Below are 21,982 nucleotides of genomic sequence, written 5' to 3'. Positions count from 1 at the left end.
ATTCTAAACATCCAAAGTGGGTATAAACCATTAATCTCCAACACTAGAATCCCAGCATACATAATTAGAATTAAAGAGTTTAAACCCTTGTTGTTATCAGAATTACAGTTTTTTTTAGATATTAATTATACTACAGAAATAAACAAAATAATGATTTGGGATTCTTTGAAAGCTTACATATTTGGTAAAACCCTTACTTGGTACAAAAATAAAATCAGAGAATGGGATTCTGAATTATTAGATTTGCAATCCAAATTAGTATCAGTTAAATTAGGAGGAAATCAAAACTCGTTGAAGTATAAAAAGAAAGCAGAGGAATTAAACAAAAAATATAATGAAATTTTAACACATAAAACTAGTTTAGCTTTAGAAAAATTAAAAATTAATTCTTTAGCTACTTCTCCTAAATATTTACATAATTTATCCACAAGAATCAAAATATAATCAAAAGCTAACAGCATGAAAAGCATCTATCATGAAAAGAAAGGGAAGAATGTCTCCGATATAAGTGACATTTTTGATGCATTCAGACATCACTATATGCAACACTTTCAAAAAGAGACTACACGTATTGACCAGTTAAATCTAGATACAAATTTGTCTAATATAAAAAAATCCATGAAAACTGAAATTATATTTACAAACACCCATATCATATAAAGAAATTACTGACAATAAAAGAGGGCAAAAATAATAAAGCCCCAGGTATAGATGGTATAATTATGGAAATATATAACCTTTTTCCTCCAATGATACTATCTCTTTTCCATAATACTCTATTAGAAATTGAATCATAAGCATTAATGCCTCCCTCTTGGAAATATTCATTAATTACCCCAATTCTAAAAGAAAACAAAATTCCAAATGTGTGTGTCTCATACAGACCTATATCATTATTGAATAATGACTATAATTTTTTATGGCTATGTTAACCAATAGAATGAAAATTCAATTATTCAAAACTATAAATAATGATCAAACAGGATTTATATATCATAGCAACACATATGACAATATTAAAAGGATAATTACCCTTATAGATCATATAAATAAAGAAGACAAAGAACACTTATAAATTACCTTAGATACAGAGAAAGCTTCTTTGATTCCTTAAATTGGGACTATATATTCAAAGTTCTCATACAATTTGAATTTCCTAATTCCTTTGTACGTCTTTTAATGAAAATATATATATATATATATATATATATATATATATATATATATATATATATATATATATATATATATATATATATATATTTATACAAGCAATTTAGCATATGTCAAGCTATGTCCTTTTACTTCTGAATCTATACATATAACAAAAGGTACTAAGAAAGGCTGTTCCATGTCACTGATTTTATTTACATTAGCTATTTAAATATTGCCAGATTCAATATGCAACAATATGAAAATTAGAGGAATAGATGTTTATGATCAGTACAATTCTAAAGTAATGCTTTTTGCAGATGACATATTATTGATATTATCTAATACTAGAGAGACTTTAGAAGAACTAGATTTATTAATACAGAAATTCTACAGGACTTCGGGATTCCATTTTAACAAATCAAAATCAAAATTTTTATTTTTTAAATTAAAAAAAGAACTACAACTAAGAGGATCACATTATAGGGAAACAAGTACCCACTCTAAAATATTTAGGAAAAGAGCTATGTAAAGATAACAAGGACCTTGTCTCAAATACTATAATAATATCACCAACACAATAAAAACATGTGGAAAATGGAATAAAATAATACTAACATTTGAAGATGGACTACAATTAATAAAATGGTTTTACTGCCTAAGATTCTGTATATAGCTTTGGCTATATAGTTGCCCCCAGAAAGGAATACACCAACAAATTAACTCATGCCTAGTAAAGTTTTTATGGTATCCCAAAAGAAATATAATAGTCTTAATACATCATATTAGACCACAGAAAAAGGGAGTAATTAATTTTCCCGTCATTGAAACATATATAAAGGCATCCATATCTAAAACCATTACAGATTGGATAAATCCAAATTACTCTGCAAATTGGAAAGAATTATCAACTGTAATATTAATAAATGAGTTTGATTTACAAAAAAAATTCCAAATATTGGGTAAGTTCAATATATCCTGGAATATATTAAGTATCAGCTTGCAATATAATATAACAAAGCCCTCTAAGACTCATAATTTTTTCAGAAAACTCATTAATACAAATATAGATTTAAAAATTTGGGTTGACATTTTAACACCATTGACTCTCACAAAGAATTAGCCACATAAGATATATCAAGAAATAATTAATTCATGGGAACAGAAAGGATTTGTTTGTTGGTTTCAATGTATCAAAGACCTTAAAGTGCTGGACATACAAACAATAATAACAACATATACAATTCCACAACAAGATTGGCTGATTATACAAAGCATTCTGTCATATTCCCAAGATTTATGCAGAATAATTAATAACTCTTCATTTAAAGAAATGCCTAAGCCTCTGAAATACTTATATGAAATCATATATAAGGATTTTGATATGGGAAATGGTATTTCAAAATTTTACAAACTATTTATAAAATATAAAATATATCCCAAAATAACATTTTGGAAATATATAACAAAAGTACAGTCACTACAGTTAACTGAATAAATCAAATTAAACATCTTATTATCAATAAAATATACTTTTGTTACACTATACTGGAAAATATTTAATTGGAAATGCATACATAGAGCATTTTTAACCCCTGATAGAATTACTAAAATTAATCTCTCCCCAAATTGAATATGTTGGAGGTGTGAACAAGTTCACAAAGCAGATTGGAATCATATTTTCTATGACTGTGTTAAAATTAAACCATTCTAGAATGGTATATATAACTTTCTACAAGCTTTATTTAATGATTCATTCATATTATCTAAAGCTCTTATATTGTTAAATGTGAACAAAGGTCCTCAGTTGAACATGACTAATATATATTTATTATGGACAATACTTACGATATCAAGGAAGTGTATAGCTAGAAGATGGAATACAAATACTTTACCGACTCTGGAAGACTTCTATAACGTACTGAAGACTACAGCACTGATGGAAATTAAAATTAAAGAATTAATGGTTCATCCTAAGCCATTGCTCATCAACCCGTGGAAGAAAGTCTTATCATTAATTGACACTATGCAATAACTGAACAGACATTCTCTGATAACCTGTTGATCATATCTACAAATAATGGTATAGATGGATTTCTGTTATAAATGTCAGGCTAATGTAAATAATGTACATAGTTATTTAGATGTTATGTACAAATACTATGGATGCCATTCAATTATATTTTGAAAATAAAAAACTTTTGAGCAAAAAAAAAAGAAAACTGTTGGGTATGCGTGTGTGTGTGTGTGTGTGTGTGTGTGTGTGTGTGTGTGTGTGTGTGTGTGTGTGTGTGTGTGTGTGTGTGTGTGTGTGTTTCTATCCGTGTCTGTGAGTGTGTATGTGTGTTGTCTATCTGTCTGACTGTACATTAAATACTTACATCATTTATATTTTAGATGCAAAATACTTCCTTCAACAACAATTATGTATGTTATGTTAACTTTAAAATATTAAGCAAAGGAACTGTTTTACATCAAAATATAAAAAAATGTATATACTAATAAAAAAAACACAAAACTGTTTAACAGATAGCCCATTATCTAAGTGAAATAATGCCCTCCAAGGTCAGCATTATCAGGAAATAACTGACCTTCCAAGGGTGGTGAGGCCTGATGCCACCTCTGAGTGATCTTATATTTCCCTGAAAATACTTACCATTGCCAGGCATTATTGCTTACTTATTGGACCAACAAAACTGTTGCAATTTCTCAAGCTTGCAGGATAACAGGAGTCCTTCATCAGAAGTTGTCATTGATGCAACTTAATAACTCCTGATGAAGGGCTGCTATTAGCTAGAAAGCTTGAGTAAGTGCAAAAGCTATGTTTTTCCAGTAAAAGGTATAACATCACCGTGTTCCACTGACTGTTTTCATTTTCTGTTAGTGGACCAGCATAATTTTTTTTTTCATACCATCTTAGGCATTGCTTAATTTTAGGGCAACAAATAAGGCAAGGTTCAGATCTAGTACTCCAACCAAGACTAGAATAAATGTTGCAGTAACAGATACTGCTATGGTCATATAGCAGCTCAGCCTAGAGGAAAAGATGGAACTGAAATCAGTCAAAAAGCCAGGGTTGGCACAAATGTTAAGGTTGCAATTTAGGTTAACACTGCTGAAGGTATTAATATTACAGCTAGAATTAAGAGCTAGAGTTATGCTACTTCTTAAATTTAGTAATATATCAAGTCTTATGTGACTTAATGTAAATGCTAAATTAAGGGTTTTAGAGTGAACTTTAGCAAAATGTAGTGCACTGATTGATAGGATGTAATAGCGATTACTACTGTTGTTAGGTTTAGTGTTTGAGGTTATTAATACTGTAAAGATTAAGTGAAGGATTAGAGTATCAGGCCTAGGCCTGACATCATTACAATAGTTAAGATTATGATTAGGAGCATGAATGAGAGGATGAGGACAAAGACAGTTTCAGTAGTGACATGGGTACCCATTTCACCGCCCAAAAGTAGGGGTTGGAGCCTTACACAAAATAGTTTTAATTGCCAAGATGCCAGTGAGAACACCAAACTAATTGGTGTTTGTTTGGATGACAGCCCCTCTACACTACTCTCATTCTAGGGCATCTAGGTAATGAATAGGCCTAAGTATGGTAGGGGGTGGCATGACAGTCAGCAGGCAGTGCGTAACAGTTAAGGTTAAAGCTATGACTGGAGATGGTATAGGGTCATAGTCAATGAGGGAGACAAGCTGGGTCATAGTCAATGAGAGAGACAAGGTTAAATTTAAGAACATTTAGGAATAGTGATAAGTATAATGCATAGGTTACTGCCAAGGATAGAAATACAGCATACCTCTTAATGGCTCAGATTTTCACAGAATGCCCAGATTTTTCCTTTTATTTTTGGTCTGTTACTCATAAAATGTGTGTGGTTTTCTGGCAAATCATTGAAGATTGTGCTCACTAAATAATGACAGAAATTTGCATTTCAGACTGAATCCTTCAGAAAAACCACACTAACATAAAATCTGTTATTCTAGCAACTATCTAAGTTTACAAGATCAGTATTTAATATTTGTTCCTGATCTTGGGGCCTTCGTCCCACCATTAGTTTTAACTTTGTCCAGATTTCCTACTCTTAGATGTTGTGAGTATAAAATACAGTAAGGTTTTAAGCTCCAGTTGAGAATAGGACTAGATTGAATTAGCAGCTAGTTAGAAGCTTAGTTTAGAACTAGGGTTAGAATTAATGACTGCTAAGATTAGCATTAAGGCTAGCTTTACTGATGATGCTTGGGACAGAGTGTTTATGTACCAGTCAGTAATACAATGAGGGCGAACGTTTTATGTTGAGGTCAGACTATAATTAATATTAGAACTAGTTTATGTGTTAATAGATATAAAGCCACAGCTGATGTTTTTTTTGGTTTGGAGTTTCTACCAAGTTTCCAGTTCTGCAAACAACCTTTAATAACTGCATCCCAAGTAACAGTATTGCTTTAAAAATGAAAAGCATTTTAAGATAGCCATGTCAAATGACCCAATAACTGGTAACCCATATGGGAAGGTAATAATGCGGCCTGCAGATGGTGAAGTCCATTTAGAAAGCTTTCACCACACTATATTAAGAGACAATATTCTTTCCCAAGAGATACTTGCCTTTCTTTCAAATACTGCATGCATTTTTGAAAACCTCATGGACCTTAATCACAGATGATTCTGACCAAACTTTTTGTTTTTATTTATGATGCTGCATTGCTGTTTCTGATCAAGTTTCAGTAATATTACAGCGATCATGATGTGTGGTCCATACACATGCCCTCAGGGACATTTTTGATACACTAGTGACACACTTTTAGTAACAGCCACAAGCTATGTACTCAGCTTCTGACATTTCCTAAATGCTGTCAGACTGTCTATGGAAGCTGTAATTGTAAAATAAGTATAATTGAGCTATTAACATTAATTTATGCCTTGAATATATTTACATATATAGTAGCTTGATGAATTCTAAAGCAATTTTTTTATTATGGTTATCCTGTCTGATTTAAGATCCTTATCCTAATGCTAAAGCTGAGGCCAAAAATGTGGTATTATCAGAAACCAATTTCCCAGCTTGAAGAAGGGGGCTTTGTTCTACTCATTTTCCAAGATGCAGTAGCATGGCTTGACCTTCCAGTTTTGATCATATCAACTTTTTATTTTACATTTTCTGTCAGAATGCTGTACAGTGAAAAACAACATCATTTAAATGAGAACCGGAGCCTCAGTAGATATTTAAATATTCTAAGGCTGCAGGTTTTTCAGGCATCAGTCTATAACATTTGTTTAGCAGCAGTGCCACTTAGTGGCTTAATTGTGTAATAGCAGTAAAAAGACAACTGTCAGTTTATAAATATAAAAGGTGAAGTTCTCATGGTTCTGCACATTTCTTATTTATGCAAACATTTAGTCGTATCTGTCTTATTATATCCATACTTAGCTAAAATTTGTTCTGAAAATTATAACAGTGGCTGTTGCTGCAATTGTCAGTCATTGCAATAATTCCTTTAACACAGAAAGTAATATACTTAAAAAGACATTTAAATTTGGCTGAATGTGATCTGAGCTAAAATTAAAATGAAATCCCTCTGTTTACTGGTACTCAAGTAAACTATATTCTGGATTTTCTAGGAAAAATGGAAAATAGTGGCCTTGTTTATGATCTAAAATGACTGGGATTCAACAAAACAAATCAATACAACTGCTGTGCTCTACAGTACCCATCTGAAAGAGGTTTCCAACCCATCAAGCTCCTATCACACAATATTGCAGGTCACAGTAAGATGCACCTTACTTCCACATTACTGAGCTAATCAGTAATCAATAGCAGAACCTTAATTAGCATGTTGAAATATTCTACACATGAGCCCTCAAATGAATGAAGGTAGGTTGCCAAAGTCATCTGGGAGCCATAATATTATAGTGCTACAACTGCTGTACAAACCAGTTGCTGCAAAAATGTATTTTTTGTACTATGCAGAAGGGGAGGGAAATAGTGCGATTCCATCTGCTTGTATGATACGTTGACTGTGTTTGTCCTGCCTCTACTAAGTTTGCATATGCATTTGCTGAATTTATACTATATACATGCTCCATCTCAACTCATCAGAACACAATGTATGTAAGTCATCAACATAATAGCCCATTAATATATTGCTTATATTTCTGCTATTATGGCATAGTGTTTCCCTGTGATCTGACATATCATTAAAAACAATCTTCCTATTATATGAGCATAAATGTCTTTAATTGCTGGAGATCAGAGTCATGGGTACCCTAGATAATAAAAACATAATAAACATACATATGTAGTTTTGTTAAACGGTGGATAGGAAATGGGAAGGGATTCCTATGCATGAACAGACAGCCTTAGTAAAGAATAAGTGTAGTTTATGGCAAGGTGAAAGAAAGAAAGCATGAGGTTATTCTTAAATAAAAATAATTTATTTCTTCTGAAATTGGAATCCATCCATCCACAACCCCTTTTTCCCATTTTGCACATATGGTTAGGGTCTCACTTCAATGGTGATAATCATCTAGAGCCAAGGTTTACACTGCCGGGTTACTAGCCCTACCATGGTAGTTCTTCTGCACCACACACTCGCTCACATATCTGGCCAGTTTAGAATATCCAATTCAACTACTGCATGCCTTTGGGATATTGGAGGAAAATGGAGCACTCAGAGAAAACCCAAGTGAACACAGGGAGGACATGCAGACTATAGGAGGGATAACTCTACACATAAGCAATTTGTAACCATATAGCAATTGGTATTGGCATGTGAGGAATTACCCCCCCCCCCCCCAGAAAATCACTTCAGTGTATTACTCTTAGGGAATAGCAGGTGGGACAGGTTAACTCTGCAAACAAGAATGACAGCAGACATAAAGTGCAATGGGACTACCAGAAATTAATATTTACTTTACAAATGATATGAACCAGAACAAGTGGTACCCTAGACATGAGCATTTAATTTACAAGCTGTGGTAATTTCAGGGATACCATGAGCATGAACATTTGCTTTAATTTTACAAGGGGGAAGGCCACTGATAAGCATGTTCTGTCTGTGTGACACTGCATGAAGGAAACACAGCTACATGTTCCAGTGGGCAAAACTGACTGGAATGCAGCATGCAGACCTTAGAGACAGGCAGGTTAGCACTAAAAATGTTGGAAAACTTACTTTGAAAGCTGAAACATTGAAGAGTATCTATGGTGATGCATGTGAAAAAAGCCATCGCATATCAGGTCAGTTTGCAGTAAATTTATCTTACTGGTGCAAATACACTTTTGAAATCTAGGACTGGCAATGAACAAAAACAGATCCAGCTGTAATTTACTTATTTACTTAAAAGCCTTTCTGGAAGAGGGCACTGGAATATAATGCTTTGGACAGTTAAAGAACCACTAATTTGCAATCAGAACCCTTATCAGCCAAAATAAGTGTGTGTGTGTGTGTGTGTGTGTGTGTGTGTGTGTGTGTGTGTGTGTGTGTGTGTGTGCTCACACTAGTACAGTCATGTGCATAAACACTCACCTGTTTGTTAAGAGATCCATTTCATGTGTACTAGTTATATGAACAAGAGTATTCCAAGGAATGGGGCAGAGCAGCATGCTTTTTTATTTTTTAAATTTTTTTTGTTTGTTTGTTTGTTTAAGGGCAATCACTTTTATACAAAAAAAATCTTCAGGAGTAGTAATGCTATTAGTAACTTAAAAACACATCATGAGATTTGACTATGTGGCACAGAGAGATGGAGCTCTAACTACAAAAAAAACAACTCGAGTTTGACTAGTGGCATGGGAACTGAAGGAGTCAGGTGGAGGAGTGAGAAGGAGTGACTTAGCTAGCTCAACTGCTCTGGGAGGGAGGAGCCTGTGCCTGTAATATGACAGTAATATGACACATCCCTGGTGATGGGGATGGTGCTATAGTCATGAAGTCGACTGTCATTACCATTTTGGCGTTGAAAAGGGGCCAGAGGTAACTCATGTTATCAGCAATGAATTCTCTAATGTCAGTCAATCTGCCCATTAACTGCATGCAAAAAAAAAGAAATCCCCTGAGGTGCCAGCCAGTCTATGTGACACTGCCAGCTACCATTGGTGCAGTCCCAACCTCAGGTGGTAGTACTGAGAACATTCAAAAGTAAAATGCTACAGTCACGTACATGAGTGCCCCACTCTCTCACCACTTCTTTTTGCAATTGCCATTTAGCCTGTGACACAACCTGTTAGGGCAAGCATAGATTTGGAAAGGATTAAGGACTAGGGTGAGGGGGGGGGCAAGCATGGATTTGGAAAGGATTAAGGGACTAGGGTGAGGAGGGTTTACCATAAGGTGAGTGTTCTTGCTGATGATATGCTATTTTTTCTAAGTAAATCTGACAGATCTCATTTTGTATTGCTGAACGTCTTAATACTACTCAAGACTACAGCAGGTTACAAAATGAACATGGCTAAAACAGAGTTTCTGGACATCAGTTACTGCCCATCCCTGCAAATAACTCACAATTTTCCATTTTCTTAGATGTTGAGTTATTCATAATATTTGGGAGTTTACATCATCTAATCTGATAAGTTAGTTGAGCAGCCAGTTATTTGAAATTATTGGAGGACTATTCAAGTATGGAGACATTGAGGCATTTGGAGTTGCCTCTTGAATAGTTTGTTTAGGCAGTTAGGACTGCACTTTTTCTCAGGCAGCTTATATGTTCTTAGCTTTACAGGATTAATACCTTCAAGGTATATTCTGTGAGTTTAGACATTGTTATTCTTAATGCTTATATAGTGGTCAGTTATGCCCCACATCAGAGAAGGGCTTCATTTGGTACCCATAAATACAGGAGACGTATTCCTTCCAGATCTCATCAGATGTGTTTATTTAGTGAATTATGTAACTTGGCTTCTGTGGCAAAAGCACACTATTGCTTTGGTGTGGAAAACATTGGAATTAACCAAGCCTCCTATATGATGACTAGTGAGGCATGAAGGCAGATGGGAGAGGAGTGACAGTATTATTTAGTAAACACTCATTTAGTGATGCAATAAGTAGTCAAGAAACTGTGAAGACATCCCACTGTGATGGGTCGCCTCCTCATGCTTTTGTTGTTGAAGGATATAATCCAGAAACAGGAAGTTTATGAGGGAAATAGCAGGATATTTCTTTAATTAGAAGATAAATTTTTGTCTGGAAAATGAGGATTGCAAGTACAGGACAAATAAAACATTCCAAAACATAAAATTCATAAATATTTGCAAATATGCGATTTAATCTTTGAGGAGATGGAAACGGTCTGCATCAAATATGATGACCAGCTAGTTAGAAGGCTTTACATATATAATACCAAACACAAGAGATTGCTTTCAAAGCACAGACTAAGACTAATATCACTAGAAGGTTTTAGAACTACAGCTTTTGGACTATATTGGAGGCCAAGTTTTGTAGTCTAGAAGAAGAGGAAAAACTGCAAGCCCTGCAAATGTTTACTGATAATATGGGATCCAGTCAGTTGTCTGCAAACCTCTGAAAGCTTCTAAGTGCTCATATTCTCATGCCATATAGATTAGCCTGTATGTGTCTATCACGTTTGCTAATGGTTGCAGTGTAATGGTAGGTGAGGCAGTCAAGGTCTTAGAAGGGTATTAGGGCAAATTCAGAAATTTATAGCTAAATCAGGTTTAAAATTTTAACTTGGTAAAAGCAATTATGGTGAGATGGAGAGGTGCTTGTGGAAAATGAGTGTGATGCCCCTGTACTAGCCCAGTAAAAAAGGAGCTTCATTCCTCACCACTGGCAACAATGATGGATGTATACAGTGTGAGGATAACAAGTACACACACAGTAAAATACAATTTCCCTTAAGAGCACACAGAGATCACAGTCAGTCTGGGGTTGGTTTCTGCCTGTTTCTCCAGATCCCCAATAAGACTCCCCACTGGCACAGCTATAGGGTTAAGATCTCAGCCGAGTGGTCAAGCCAAAACCTCCAGCACCCTCTCTGTCCAACCAGTGCTTTGTGTTCCTGCCCAAGTAGCTCACACACACACACACACACACACACACACACACACACACACACACACACACACACACACACACACACTTTGATTTTATTTATATACAAACACAAAGACACTACTGGGGAATGCTGACACAGATTTACTAGCTATGCCCCCTTCTTCTCGGACTATAAGTTAGTTATCACTGCCACCAACCACTAATTATCAGCTACTCTAAGACCCTTACAAAGGGTGACCAATCCTACTGTGTGTTACTTTTATCCAAATGGTAAGTGTGACCAAGACCAAGGTTATTTAGGAGTGGCCTGTACAGTGTCACCAAATACATATGCAAGTACTCTAAGAGCTTAAATATGTCTCACAAATATCAGCCACAAAGACAGGTTTAAATATATTTAATAATAAATACGTGAAGAACAAGACAATACTCAATCAACACAGTAACTACAGAGTTCAGAATCACAGGAAATAATTTAAAACAACATTGCAGGACAGTTTTAAATAAATACAGAAAACATCTAAACTAATCGTTACTACATTCCTGTCTATATCTAAGAGAGATTACTGTACCCTAGACTTACTTACAGACAACATGCAGGCAGAAGTGCAGAATGGATGTTTCTAGGTCCAAGACAAGATACAAAATACACAGTCTTTCTCTGAGAGAGTTCTTAAATTAATAATCAGCATTACCGCTGGGTTAGCTCGGAAGACATCAAGTCTTTGTCACCTGACTTCAATTCCCAAGCTAAACAGAATTTAACAGCTCTGTGTCAAAAATACATGTCTCTCAGAAGTGTGCAGCTGCTAGGAAGTCATAGAGCAATAAAAACACTTTTACATTTGAAACCTAGTAATTATTTCTTTTTCAAGACAATTGGAAAACCTCTAGCTCTAGACATTGTGTCTGCTTGCTGCACTGAAACGCAATAGTAAAACACTTTGATTCCAACTTATTTTCTTGAAGTTTTGAAGATAACTCTGTATGTTCCAACTTCTACTATTAAAACATACATTTACACAGGTATATAGTTTATATACATTTCTGTTCTTTTCCAGTAGGGTACACTGTGGTTACATTCTTGAAGCTCAGTACATAACATACAGTTCTCTTACATTTGTAAAACAAGCATATGAATCATATTACAATTCACAAATGACATATGATTATTTGCAAAATTCCAGATAGCTGGGCTGGCAGTATTTCCCTGGTGTCACAATGAGACTGAGTACTAACAGAGCTCAAGGGTTCAAAGTTTGGGTGTGGAAGCCTGGTGAACAGTGGAAAAGACGATAAAGAATAACTGCAGCAGTGTGTAGATGGAAGAAGTAATCTTAAGAAAGAGGTCTGGGAAGGCAGATATGCTAACAAGGAGGATTAAAAAAGGAAAAGGTGCTGCTCAGTCTGGAGTCTAGTATATATTGTGGGATATCTTCGTAGTAAAAGTAGAGCTGGAGGTTCAAAGTATGTAAAACACTTTGGCAGATTTATTTATCTGGTAAATGTCACTATAATGGGTGGTGGACAAATGACAGGCTGTGGCTGAGAATCAACAAATCACAGGGGAAATAGACATCACCTATTCTGCGTGCCAGCCCAAGGCCTTTTATGTCCACCAGTGATTAAAAGAATAGAGAGAGAGAGAGGCAACTGTGTAAGGTGCTTAGATCAAGAACTGCAAGACAGTATACAGACTGAGTAAAGGAGAGAAAATAGTTTAGGTGATGATGTTTTATTTACATATGGAGAAATACTGATGGTTTGGGACCTAAAGGATAAGAGGGACACAAAAGGGATACAAGAGGAGAGTATTAGGGTAGTGATATGATGAATTGGTCAAACACATTAATTTAGAAACCAGATCATGCATCTTTGAATAAATGACAGGTAATGCTCAGGAATAAAGAAGAAACAGAAAATTATTTGGATGGGATAATATCAGATGGCTATGTTATTGCAAGGGGTGGAAAATGAAGCGGAGGGAGATTATTTGCACAGTTAAAATAAGTTATAGTGTGCAGGTTGACATGGAGATACTGAAGGAGAGATGGAAAGTGGAGGAAGGGTGTAGGAAAAGAAAAGGATTAGGTAAAGGTACTCAAGGAGATTTTAGCATAAAAATATATATATAAATGTATATTCTTGGTACAGCAACAGCAGCTGAGGATGGTGCACATATGACTGTACATGCTGAACAGATGTAGGAGACAATAACTATTTGTGATGTGAGGGAAGTAATATTCATATCTTGTGAGTTTCCAAGTGGGTTTTAGAGTTCTAGAGAATGTGGTGAAAGACTAGGAGGAGAACTGGTTAAAGCCGCTGTAAAATAAGTGGGAACTGTGAATGTTTGGTATAGGAATAGGACAGATGGGTGAGGAGCTAATAAAGATTCAGGGATTACTATTGGTGGAGGGATGCTTAGTTGTACTGCCTGACAGTAGAAATAGATCAGAAATGCTCACAAACACACATAATTAAAGTGCTGTAGATCATTTGGAATGCATACATATTTTTTTTTATTTCAAATCAACTGATAGATTAGTTAGTTAATGATTATAATTAAGTTGATTGATTTATTTTATTTATTAGAAGATTTTGGTGGGGTTTTTTGTAATTCTTTTTAAAAGCTGACAATCTGCTTATGTTTTACTTCCTGCCTGTGTCTAGTTACTAGTGTTGCTATGTTTCTTTTAAAAAGAGATGAGGGTATAAAACTTATTGTCCTATAATTCTGGGAAAAAAACTGTAAGAGATGAGGATTTCTATACTGAAACAACAGCCACTGAGACCTCTACCAGTATTTGACGCCTGGAGTATAATGCTAGATTACCTGATGCAAACAGGGGCTTAAACAAGCCTGAAATAGAGCTGCTGTTGCTTCTACATGCAAACTGTCATGATTACATCGCTCTCGGCTCTTGACAGAGGAAAATGTAAGATGGCTACCGCATGATATAGAGATGTGGGTGTGTACTGCCTCACCAGATGCGCAGTAGCAAACTCCACCCCCACCGGTTGACATCAATTTGTATTAATGAATATTCATTATAATGTGGTTCTCACTCGCATGAATATTCATTCTTCATCCATCATCATGCATGTGGTGAGCCAGTACACTACAACATCGCCTTAATACGTGCAACTGATTAATGTAATTGTTGGACTTCTGTTTGTTATTCTGAAAATAATCACCTGTGTTAGTCCACTACATCAGTAAGAAATGTACCTGTGGAGAAACCCAGGTAAAGAATGCCCTTTGTACCTATACCTACTGACAGTGCAGAATGGATTTCACTGGCAATAAATCCAATGAATGTATAAGTAATGATGATGTGCAATTTCCTATTGTTGGCAATGCAATAGATATGTCTTATGTAGCTTCTTCTAACAAATTTATTCCGCCTTTTATTAACCAGAGAGCAATTCATTATGGCTCCATGATTAAATTTGAATGTGAGAATATATGTAGAAATATGAAATTGAATAGATGTAATAGTTTATATAACTTAACTTATAAAGAATGGAGTGCTTTAAAAGAATTATGTGACAGGAAGGATATTATTATTAAACCTTCCGATAAGGGAAACAAAATTGTTATAATGAGTGTTGTGCAATATTTTGAGATGTGTATGAATCATTTGCAGGATGAAACAACATATGAAAGAAGCAATATGATTCATTATCAAAAGGCTGTTACAAAATTTAAACACATGTTGGACAGGGGAATCAGGCTGGGTTTTTTTACAGAGAAGGATGAGAGGAATAGGTTAGATAATGATAGAAAGGACCTAGCTGTATTTTTTTGTTTACCAAAAATACATAAGAACTTACATAACCCCCCAGGTCGACCCATTATTTCAGCCTGCAACTATTTCCTACATAACACTGGTTTGATTTTACATAGAATATTTTTACCATATGTAGTTAAATCTCCAGTTTACATCAAAGATAGTATGGAATTTTTAAACAAAATATCCTCTATCTCTTGGAACAACAAAATGTATTGGTTGGTTATGGATGTTAAAAGTCTATATACCTCTATTAGACATGATGATGGCCTCAATGCAGTGAGATCTTCTTTAAAAGACAACCCTTCTGTTGATTTCATAGTAGATTTGTTGGATTTCTGTTTAAAGAATAATTATTTTATTTTTAATGATGTTTTGTATCGGCAGAAACAAGGTACAGCAATGGGGGCAGCTTGCCAATTTGTTTATGAATTTTTTTGAAAGGAAATTTCTATTTGAGTTAAATTTTATGAAATGTAATGTGTTATTTTATTTTCTTTACATAGATTATTTGATTTTTATTTGTGATGATGGTTTTGATTCAGTTAATGAATTTTTAACAGACTTACATGGTAACCCATTTGGGTTAGAATTTGATGGAATACAGAAGGGAAACAAAGTAATATTCTTGGATCTTGTTTTGGAGGGTACAGAACATGGTAAAATTATTATATCAAATATACATAGGAAGTTTATAGATGGTAATCAATACCTTCATGCATCTAGTTGCCATCCTGTACATACTTTGGAAGCTCTCCCTTATGGGGAATTGGCAAGGGTATCTAGATTATGTAACACACAAGAAAATTTACAAAGGGAATGGGATATTACATATAATATGTTTTTGAAAAGAGGGTACAGTGTGAATATTTTAGAAAATGCCCTTATGAAGGTAAAAAAGGAGAATAATATGGTAAGGAATAAATGTAATAAGGGTGAACATCACCATTATAAGAAATATCATCTGGCAATCAGTGATAAAACTTGTAAGGATATTTATTTTGTCTCTACATATAATGTAAAAAGTGGAGACATAAAGGATGTAGTAGAACATTTTTGGAAATTTTTAGTGAAAGACAAGGTGTTGATGCACATTTTGCCACAAAAGCCTTTATTCTCCTATAAAAGGGGAAGAAATTTGAAAGATATGGTGGTACATGGTAAATTTGTAATGCCAAAATTTTGTTTACCAAGACCACTAAGTGAATTTGGTACAAGATGTTGCAATAGATGCAGTGTTTGTAGGAATATAGTTAGAACATTTAATTATATTAACAACATTAGGTTCACAGTAAGAGATAGTTTTACCTGTAGAAGCAAGGGAGTTGTGTATGCTTTTACACTGTCCCTGTGGATTATATTATATAGGTGAAACTAAAAGAGAGTTTCGTATTAGGTTAGGTGAGCACATTAGAGACATAAGACATAAAAGGGAAAATAAATTTATTGCCCCACATTTTAGTGTTTATCATAATAGTGATGCTTCATTTTTAACAGGAACAGTTTTAGAAAGTGTGAAATGTCTTTGTAATGATGAAAATGCTTTGAAATATAACTTACAATATAAGGAAAGTATTTTTATTTTGAAATACAATACAATGACACCCTGTGGACTGAATAATGAAATAAACTGGAGGTGTCTGCTTTAAAACTTTTTGAACATAATTGTTTAATTAATTGTTTAATTAATTGCTATATATATATATATATATATATATATATATATATATATATATATATATCCATTCTTTCAGTGAGAATGTATACTCTTGAAAGGTGGTTACACCGGGGCGCTGGAGAATAAAGAATTTGCTTTTGGATTTGACTTTGGTTCCTGTTTTTCGATTCCTGACTTCTGAAGATTTTGCTGTTTTGGTATTGTTTTGGATCAGAGTTGTTTCTATCTGAAGGTGTGTGGAGTGGAGTTTGTGCAATAAATCCAGTTCTGCCCACCTGTACAACAGAAATTACATTTTTGATGCAAAGCCTGCAGTTACCAGTTATTTATTGAGGATGTGGTCATTTAATTGTACCACACCCAAATTATATTTTAATTCTCAGCATGTTCAGTAAACTCTAAGAAGCAAATATGTGCAAGATGTACAGACTTTTGAGATATTCTACTACTACTCATATAATCAGAGGGCAGCCTTCCATACTGGGTACCATGTATTATTCTACATACCAACAGGTTAGCTTCTGTGGATCCCTTCTGTACCAGTACTTTTGCCATTAACCCTAATCTTTGCAGGGTTTGTTTAACATACACACTTGATGGGGGGAGGCAAACTATTAATCCTCCTCATTCCTTTGCAAGCTTGTTTTTCCAGAAGCTGTAATTTAATTAGCCTCGCAACTACCTTTCTTAGGCATGCCAATGACCTGAACAGGTTGACTCTGAAGCAGAAAAACGTCCTGCCTACATCTTTCTTGCCAACCCTGACATATATGCTGCTTCATATCTCAGTCTTCTTATATTACTGTTTGCTCCCCTTATTGTACCTCACCTTCTAACATGCCTTTCTTTCTTTTCCCTAAAATCAGATCTTCCTTTACTATCCTGCACCCTTGCATCTGTGTTCTTTCCACCACCAATCCTGGCTAAATGCATTAAGCTTGCTGTCCATCTAGTGTAACTGAATAGGAAATTAAAGATTTACACTTTTGCAAAAAACAAGGTATTTCTTGAAATTTACACTTTTGCAAAAGACAGACTATTTCTTGGAGTAAATAGCTGCAGTCATTCATTTATTTATTATAGTTTTCCCCATATGACCTCCTCTTTAGCCATATCAAACAAATAACAATGGCCATGTGCATTAGAGGGAGGGAAAGTCATACTACTATTCATGACTTATCAGGGGTAACTCTTCCATGTGAGCCTCCTTCCTGGGGGGAACCTACAATACTCAGAGCTGCTCATCTACATTCATTATATGTATGATGTCACTAGCTAATATGCATAGCATGCCAATCATGCCTCATTTCCATTCCGCTTCACAGACATTACACGTGTCATTCATCTTGGCCACACCCACACCTGCATGAAACTGACGGTGAGCCAGTACACTACAACATCGCCGTTTTTTTTTTTGTTTTTTTATATATATATCAAAACTGATTCATTACTTCTGGAGATATCCATTAAGAAGAAAATAACACACTTTTTATGTTGCACCCATCTCTACTGAGGTATGTTACAAGCTGACAGGTGAATTGCTGTCAGATAGTAAAGAAATAGCTGTAAAAGTAGTTGGGCTGTAGTCAGTTTGTTAGAAGAATAAGAAGAACCCAGACATGTTATGTTGCTAACAAAGAACAAGCAGAACTCACTTCTACAGTTTCACTGAACTACTGCGCTTATATTCTTAGTGGAGTCCCTGTGAACTTCAGTGAACATATAACCATCTTTGACATGAAGTAATGTTCAGCAGTGGTACTGAAGTCATAGGTAACTTTGGAGAAGGAGAACTGGAACTTCAGGGATGTATCTGGTTACCAGATTCTAACTTTATGAACAAGCTAGAACAAGATGCTTTTGTTGTCATAGAAACTGATGTCAGGAATATGCAGCAAGAACGTCATTTCAGGGACAGCAATTTTTTAATCAAATTGTCTTCTCACTCCCAGAGGTAACACTTTGTCTTCAGCAATATGCTAGATGAATCCACCAGCTCTTTTATATAGAATTACAAATCAAATACTCTTAAGGTCATTTCTGACAGCTGTGTGTGGACTTGATTTGTATTATGAGAAAAATGAGCAAAGGCGTCTCAAGGATGCTTTATTCATCAACTCCCCATTTGCAGATTTCAAAGCAGAAGCACATATGTAGCTAATATTTCCTAAAGGATATGTTTTCGCTTTCATAAAACAATTGCTATTTAAATACAGTTTTTTGAACAATATTCATACAAACTGAATGCTGTAAAATGTTGGAAATGTTGTTTTATTAAATACATCCATATCAGTCAGACTGTTTCAAAAAAGAATGTTTGTTTCTCAGAATAGCGTGGAGCTCAACAGTGTTAATTTTAATTAGCATGGTGTGTGCTCCCACCTTGTGTTAGGGAACAGAGCCATACCACTTCAGAAGAAAAGTTAAAGTTTCTTTTGGGGAAATCAATGCTTTCTTTTGGGAAAAGGCTTCTTTACACCATCATCAATGTTCAAAGAACTTTACTTCAATGATCCATAATGATGTGTAAGGCCATGGCAAAAGTAGAACTGCCAGATCACCATCTCATTCTTCTGATAAATGAATGCATGATATTTAAAGGCATTTACGTACATACTGGGCAGTGCTGATGCATTCTGTCTGCAATTGTATCAGAAACAGAATATAATAATAGTAGGGGAAAAGTAGGAGAAAAACGATTTTAAGTATATCTCAATGCAAAGGCGATATCCTTAAGTTTGTAACTGAAAGTGATTCACTTATGAAGATCTTTAGTTACTAAAATCCCTTTATTTGCAAATATGTATTGTCTGTGCATTTATGAATATTGTTTTCAGCCAACTGCAAAGTGTAATTCTACAGTACAGGAAAAATGCTAGGAGGCAAAACATAGCAGGATGGGATATTCAGGGACTCTGTTATTGTGCTGAGTTTTACTCTTTTATAATTTATCTTTTTTTTTTTTTTTTTTTAAGTTTGCCAGTCTGTAAACTGGTCGGATTGGTATGGTGCTGGAAAACTGAGGGGCAATGACCTGCATAGGTCTTAATGTGACATCGTTTTTGAATGCTCAGATATCTTAGCTTGCCTTTTGTGTATGTAGCCCATGGAAACTGGATAGCAGAAATACAGGGGAAAATAGCTTTGACCCACACATTGCTAGCTTTTCTCTCAAAGCTACTTAATAGAATTAACAGTAAATTGCATATCTGCCATAAGTAGGGGTGACCTGTTTTGTGGCACTGCTAGAGATGAGTAGACATTTTAGGAAAACTGTAAATAAGCATCTAAAACCCTTGTATGTGTTATCTATCACTAAGACATACCCTCCATATCATTCCTGTGCATTAGAAAGTAGACATAAATTTACAACACGGTTATCATGTACAGCCCTCATGATCTGGGAGGAGGGTAGTAGTAAGTACTCATACATGATAGCAAGAATGTTTTAAATGTGCTGTCTGTTGTATATGTCTAGATCTCATATGATCCCTGCGATCATGTGCCTTTTATTGTTCCTTTGTTCCTAAAATATGCACTTAAAAATCTTACAGTCAGTGATGTTTATCAAAAGGTACACAATTGTTTGCCGGACAGTACTGAAGTTCATACAGCTGGACTACATGCTTCTTTGTAGACACAGCTCAGTTACTCCATAAGGCATATACATATGAATTGCTTGACCTGTTTTAAGTATGTCAACAGGGGTCTAGGACTGATGCGCGAATGGCCATTTCACTGAATCCTAAACAGCTGGGCACACGGGCTTTTCACTGAAGAAGCACTTTCACGGAAGTATGCCTGCAGGTAGAGGGAGGTGTGGGGGAGTGACTGTTGTGGAGATCGTACTACGGTGCGGATAAAGGAAGTTTTTTCTTTTCCCCACTGTAGGGCGATCTTGGAGTGAGAATTTTAAAGTAGGGGGGGTGGGTGCAGGGAGGCTTGCCCCCCTTCATAAATGCTTTTTTCTTGTTTTTTTTTTTTTTTTTTAATGCACTTTAGTGAAATTGTTTTTTTGGTAAAAGCACTTTCGTTAAAGTGTGCTCAGTGAAGTTGGATTCGGACTGTTGAAGTTTCATTCAGCAGTCCTAGGTCCGTCAACAGGATCAAATAGAACAAGGGTGCAGTTAATGAAGAATCGTACCACTGTAACTTGAGGATCAGAGCATTTGAAAGGCATGCATTAATATTTTTCTGAAATATTCCTGTAGTGGCGGTACAATGTTACTAATATATAGCTATCAGTACAACAGTTAAGGTCCTTTTTCTAACTTATTCATCGTTCTTGTCTGTTTCAAGTAAATTATACTGAACCACTCACCAGTTCTCCATCAATACTCTTTAGGAATAATTCTTTGGGTATGGAAATATGGTATGCTTTCAATTAAAGCAGTTGTTTTTATAATATCTGCCATAGATCATCACATGTTGAAACAATACTGTCATCTAGTTTGCAGTTAGACAGAAATACACAATAATCTCCTAGTGAAACAGTGAATAAATAAATATACAAACTATCTTTAAAATAGTTTATGAAATTCACTGGCAAGGCAAACATTTATATAGCTGTTGATCAGTATTAACCAAAACTGTTATTGATTGCTAAGTTCAAACATAGTGGACCATCATATTGGTAATAACTTGACTACACTTCCACAGCCGTGTCTAATATAATATCTGGGTAGTAAGGGTACTACAGTTGAACTAGTTGTTTATTATAATTTGTCATTTTTAAAAATTGTGCCCTGACTACAATTCTGAGGACCACAACTGGGATCCTCAGAACTACAAAAAATAACTCTGATTTCACTTGAACAGTACTATATTTCAAAATTTGTTGTTAAGTAATAAAGTACTTTTGCAGTGGTTAAATCCACCCTGCACCCCCACAGCATAGCTATGTATATATCTATGCACGTATGACTGTTTATAGTGATATATCTCACTTGACAGAGAGTTTGGGTGACATCTGTTTAATCTACTGCATTTGGACAGTTATACAGATAGTCAAAAGGTGTGTGAGATTGAAAATCCCCAGGAAGAGAGTTAGTATATAGATACAGATATATATATATATATATATATATATATATATATATATATATATATATATATATATATATATACATGAGTAGCAGGAGGTGGGGGTTAGCTGCCTGCAAAAAAATAATGTTTTAAAGTTGCATGTGCCAAGATTGTTCCTTGGTGTGTTTGTACTAGGATGGGAATTTGACATTTCCATTTTCAATGTAGAGTGGTTTACCTTCCTGATGTCGACATTCGTGTTAGTCAACCATCTGAAAGTAAATCATAAATATATATCTAAAATCACACT

The 21,982-nt window shown here is 34.9% G+C and overlaps 1 protein-coding gene across 1 annotated transcript in view; it reads left to right on the top strand.

Moving 5' to 3' along the window:
* NECAB2 (N-terminal EF-hand calcium binding protein 2) overlaps window positions 1-21,982 on the top strand; it is a 2,586,853-nt gene that overhangs the window by 2,448,858 nt on the left and 116,013 nt on the right. The gene's annotated exons all lie outside the window — the stretch shown is intronic.

Source organism: Protopterus annectens, chromosome 8.part1 (assembly GCF_019279795.1).
Source record: "Protopterus annectens isolate FY-2018-M chromosome 8.part1, PAN1.0, whole genome shotgun sequence".
Classification (NCBI taxonomy): domain Eukaryota; kingdom Metazoa; phylum Chordata; order Ceratodontiformes; family Protopteridae; genus Protopterus; species Protopterus annectens.
Note: the sequence above shows the minus strand (reverse complement) of the source record. Positions and strands in the feature narration are given on the sequence as shown.